This window comes from Haplochromis burtoni, unplaced genomic scaffold (assembly GCF_018398535.1).
Source record: "Haplochromis burtoni strain Fernald_Lab_line unplaced genomic scaffold, NCSU_Asbu1 Contig_67, whole genome shotgun sequence".
Taxonomy (NCBI): Eukaryota; Metazoa; Chordata; class Actinopteri; order Cichliformes; family Cichlidae; genus Haplochromis; species Haplochromis burtoni.
In genome coordinates, this window is record NW_024582428.1 from 844,764 (window position 1) to 850,763 (window position 6,000).

Sequence of the window (6,000 nt, forward strand, 5' to 3'; positions counted from 1 at the left end):
TTCTTGTTTTTGAATATAAATCAGTGCTTTTTACCTTGTTGTAAACTCTGTTTACGTTCATGAAGACATCTCATGATTGCATACTTGCATCTGTCATGATTGCCTGACAGTGATATACCCACCACCTTGGGAGTGTTCTTGACTAGGTTAAGATGTTGTGGCATTGTTTTTCTTAAAAATGGAAATAATTCTGTCATCTTCTTCCATGTTTCAGGCCTTTTGGTGATGGTGGGCTATCCAGTGCAATCAACACACCTACAGTTTTTGCATAACGGCTTGTCAGACAACTGTCCAATAACTTTTAAGGCTCTGAAAATGGGAGACTATGTATGAAAATTACTGTAATTCTTAATACTTTAGTTAAACTCCTTGAATTAAAACTGAAACTCTGCACTTCAGTCCACTCTTGACTTTTTTATTTTAAAGTGATAGTGTGAACAGTTATATAATTGTTTGAATACTTCTATGAACCTAACTGTAAGCCCTCATTACATTAGATATACCCATTACATATATCCGATTGTTCAGTCTGACGTCACTAGCCGTGTCTGGGTCTAAACTCCGCTGCAGGTCCATATATCAAACGATCACTGGCATGCTGTAAACGGACCAAACTTCAGCCAGGAGAACAACTGAGATAATCCATCCACAATACGAGGTTAGTCATTCATATACTGCTGCATAGGCTGGGCTGTAGTTACATCCTAAGGTTTTAAAAACTGAGCTTAAATAAATGATTAGTGGTAATAAAAGCCGAGGGAGGTCAACAGGGATCACTGACTGTTTTAGGAGCTTTTTGAGATCAAATAGAAGAAAATACATAACATTAAACATGTTAACAACACAAAAGCCATATTAAACGCAGACTACTTTAGGCCCGGAAGTAGGATTCGTCGCGTCATCACTTAACAACCGGATAGACTATTTAAGTCATCATTGTTGTAATATCATCATGTGCAGTAAACACACTAGCACAAATGGATGAAATTATTTTAGAGCACCGTAAGGATGCACAAAGCTAATACTGACATGTTTTCTGATATTTTAAATGTAGTCCAATCAGAGTTATCTTCAGGTGTTTGTAAGTGCAATACAGGCCTCAGACCTCAGCCAGGCCTCATGTAGGAGTTGACTAACAGACTGCAGAATTCAGAAAAAGTAAACAGTTATAGATTATAGTCACCATTTTTCATAAATGTAATTACTCCAATACTGTTAAAGGTAACATTATACTCCTGAGCAGAAAAGCTGTTCACAGTAGCTCTATTGATAGATTTTTTTTTCAGCTTGTGAAAACAGTCATTTAATGTCTTGTGTGGCTCTGGAGGAGTTTTTTTTCCATGTCTGAGAAATTAACTATGATGATGTCATCTGGGTTATCTCAGCTTAACATTTTTAGCTGAAAATTTTTACTGAGCAGGAGGGTCCAGTATTAAAACTGGAAAAGCATGGAAAAATAGGATTTGTTTTGCCACTTAGCAAAATCGTGCCATTCATATATCGCAAGCACTACATTGCAATGTTTGTTTTTTATGGTGCAACACTTGTGTCTTTGCAACAGCGCCTTCCATACGATTTAGAATTACTATAGGGCAAAAGATCATTATTATTATTTATTACTTCATGTGTTAGAAGCACTACAAAGGTATGGCAGCATCCAGCCTTAGCATCTGATCCTGAAATAGGTGGCTATTTTTATATACTAATATACTTTTGGTATTAATAAATGCACTGCATTCCACCTTGTTGTTTAGGTCTCTACAGAGAAAGCAAAAGGCTGGGAAAAAGTTCACTCTATTGAGGAATGTTAAACTGCAGTAGTTAGGCTATAGATTAGATGAGCTAGATTATCAGATTGTCCGCATGCCCCACTAAAGTAATTCCTCCCAGCTGTTTTATTGTCTGCTTGGTGACGAGTTGATCGTCCTTTTAACCAACACCAATGCACCAAAGCAGGAAACCACTAGTCTGAGGCTAACCAGTTTACCAATATGGTGGGTTTCTTCACTCGCAATAACGATAATTAGGAGGCTGTGCTTACTGGGTCATTTAAGGACAAGGCTGAATGCAGCCAGAAGAGCATGTTGTATTAAGGTCACCACCACAGAGCTGGCTAATTATTCATGGTTTTATACTGGCTTGATTGAAAGCAAAACAATTCTTTGTGCGACTGTCATTCAAGCATATCTAGGAAATCAGCACCTATGTAGGTCTCGGGAGAATGAGTGCACCAGTGCATAATAACAACACATCTGGAATCATTTTACATCTCAATCATTGTCTAACAGCACACCAGTACATAAATGTGTCCTGAACTAAAGTCTGGTAAAAAAAAAAAAAATGAATAGGTCTGAGAACCTAGACGATTGCATCACACTTCAAACAGGGAGAGATCTACACGTCAGCTTCAGGTCCCACTGTTGTCCATTCACATTCAACATGCTGATGTATTAACACTACACTAACAGACAACGCAAGAAAGGGTGCTTAAAGCACTAACTGGAGGCTTTTTTATCCTCCCCATACAAATCCCTCTTGTTTCTTTCCTCGCCATACAGACTTAATGACCACAGCAAATGTTGGTAAAGGCGGTTAGCAGCTAACGATCTTTTTCCTGTGCTATCACGTGGAACTGGCATGCTTTGGGTTGCTGGGTAATTGGTCTGACTTCACTAAAAGAAAACATGCTGTGACAAAATGAATTAACTGTATTCGAATGCTTCTCCAACCCAAAAAGTGGCTCAACCAGTATTTTTTATTGTTTTTTCACAGGCCGTGCCACATGGCATGCTACAGTAAATGATTTGAGCGGCATACAGTGCTAATTACAATATTTTACTTCTTTAGCCATTTAAATTTTTTTGAAAACGTAGTTCTGGTATTTGTGAGGGCTCCTTTTTTCTTACTGTTTTACTTCAGAAAAACAACTTTACTTCAAATTCATTTTTCAACTGAAAAATTATTTTTTTCTTGCATTGTTCTGAGAAGGTCTAATGACTAAGTTTTACTTTGACAGTTAATTGAACAACTTACGTATTTGCTATTAAATTCAACTACAAACACACTCCTCAAAGTGGGAAATTTAAATGATTTCTTGACAAATCTGTACCAAATCTTCTGCCTTTCACACCATCTCTTAGTTTTAATGAAGGGATAAAGTCAAGAATGTCTTCTCCAGGCTTTTGTAGATTCCTTTCCTTGCTCTGCTCATAGCCTCATTGCCAAACTCTCAAACTGTCCTCCAAAGATGGAGAAAAACATTCGAGTTGCAGGCCCAACTCAAAGCAGGCTCTGAGACGACGGGATTACCAGCCAGACAGAAAAATTCAGAGGTGGTCATGAGAGAGCAAATAGCTCGTCACCACATTAAGAAACTGGTTCCAACAGGAATCAGTGGGTTTGTTTGTTTCACTGTGAGTAAGTACTTCAGGCAGCGTTGACTGATCTATAACCTATGCTATGTACACCATATGTATGTTGTCACTGGGAACGTATACACAGTTCCACTCCATCACGTTAGTACCTTTATCCTACTTATCCCACAGCTGTAACTGGCACTTAGATTGCATTGTTTCATGTAATGACATCATATAACTAAAATCTTTCATCAGCCCCAATCTTAAAAGTGCAGTCTACAAGTACAGAAAGCTGACCCGCTACATACTCAGAGCTAGTGGTACAGTATATACGTCTACCTAGATATTTCTTCTTTTGAGTTTCTCGGATATAACCGAGACTGCCTCACAGGACCTTTTTTCTGCCTTTGACATTTTGGCAAACACAGGGCAAACAAAAAGTGAATGTTAGGAATAATTTTTGCTTTTGAAGAGTGGCAAACAGGACAAGTCGTGACTTCCTTATGTGGAGGCTGGATAGTATTGTCAACTCTTGCGCTTCCACAACTGGGGAGTCAGGGCAACTCAACAGTATGTTGAGTATTACAGTCTTGTACAATACAACTTTCTTTATCTTCTTCATTCAGTTGATCCCTTTGAAGGTCACTAAAGTGGACCCATCTCAGCATATCTCTAGCATCCTCTTCTGTTACACCAACCTTCTGCATTTCCTCCTTCGTTTTAATCCATGAACTTCCCCTGAGGTCTTCCTCTTGTCCTAATGCCTGGCAGCTCCAACTTCCTTTGTCCAACATATCCACTATATCTTCTCCACCAGCCCTCGTCTGCACTTACCACTCTTACTTTGTCTTCAAGCTGTTCAACCTGAGCTGTCCCTCTGATGTACTCATTTCAACTCTTGTCCATCCTTGTCACTCCCAGTGAAAATGTTTGTGGCTGGGTATACTGGCAAGAGGCAAACTATAAGCCGTGTAGAAATGCAGAATGCGTCTGTTTGTTTGTTTTTTAAATCAAAGCAGAAAATTCAGAAATAGCTGAGGATCAAGTGTGTCTGATCAGGTGTGATCAGCTGGTATGTCTCTATTACAGTTGTTAGTGTTTTGTAATTTATAAGTGCTTTTTATTCTAATTAATTTTGAATTTTTGTCTTCACTTTAGTTTCACTGAGTTTCCAGAATGGTTTTGCTCTTATCTGTTTAGTTTTAGTTTGGTGCTAAGATATCACCCAGTGTTAGCAAGCCTGGTTAGCAAACTCCTTTCATAAAATGTAAGAATGCAGTACAGAGAAACTTAAAGATCAGTAAACTACTAGAATTTTGCTCACCCAAACTGAAGGGCAGACTTCTGGGATGGTATGTAAGCACACAGCAAGCCAGCATATTAGTCAGATAATCCATGAAAAAATGCACATGCACTGAAGTTTGATAACCTCAAGTAGAGGATGAGACCTGATGGCACTAATTCACCACTCCCCTAACTCCAGATGGATGAGTAATAAAAAAAAAAAACACCCTCAGTTCTTATAGAGGGATAGCCACATCACCAGCCGGGCGCATGGGCAGAATGGACAGCCAACACTGTTAACATGACAATTAGGTGACACAGGATTTTCAAGAATTTTCTCAGACGAGTTTAAATATTGTTGAACTTGACCTCAAAGTTAATTTGTTGGTCAAATTTTCTGAAAATTTTGCGAATATGATAAGAAGGAAGTCAATTAAGATTTTCACATTTATATAATTTGCATCTAATAAGAAGTAGGAGGGCTAGCAAAGGCAGTACATTTTTTTTGTACCAGGCTGTAAACATGCTTTTTAATGTTGGGAGTCAATGGGACTGACTTTTAAGTGGCGACTCGAGGAACTGCAGTTTTTATCTCCTCTACATTTCCTCCATTTTCCAGCTCTTGAGGATGGTTCCTTCACCTCAAACAAAAGCAACAACAAGATGAAGGATTAACAAATTGTGAAGATAACAATAAGTATATTATGCTTATTTGGAACATCGGTCAGACCCTGAGCCACTGGTGGAGGTGTTGGTGGTTCAGTCATATTCAGGCATAGCACCAGACATTCATGCCTGATCAGCACTTTTATTTTTGACATGTCATGTGTGGTACAGAGTTATGTCATATACCCTCAAGAAATATCATTGTCATTATTTGGAAAAGTAAAATCTCTAACAAGAGGAGAGAAAAACCCAAAAACTTCATTTCTATTCTTCTATTTTTTCTTTTCTTAAATTATGTTAGATAAGAAAAAGTTAGACCTATTTTACACAGCCCAAATATATTTTGAGCTTCAGTCGTGTCTAGCCTGTATTCAGGTGGGCTATAATGAAACAAAAGCACCACAAAATTCTGTTTTCTCATGAATTCCTTCTTCCTTTTTTCAATAATCACACTGCTGAATGCCGTACACGTTATTTTGTCAGTCTCACCAGCTTAGCCCCTAGCATTTTTTCAGTGCCCATCAGTCTCACCCACAAAGACCACAAAGACCAAGCTGGCATCTTTTCAAAAGGCAAGTTACAATTACTTGGCCACAAAATCCACTCTGTGGAGTGTTGTTACTACATTCAATTTGCCCTCAAGTGATCGCAACAGAGAGGGAGTCCAAAAAAAAGCTGATTCTTGTGACTGGTT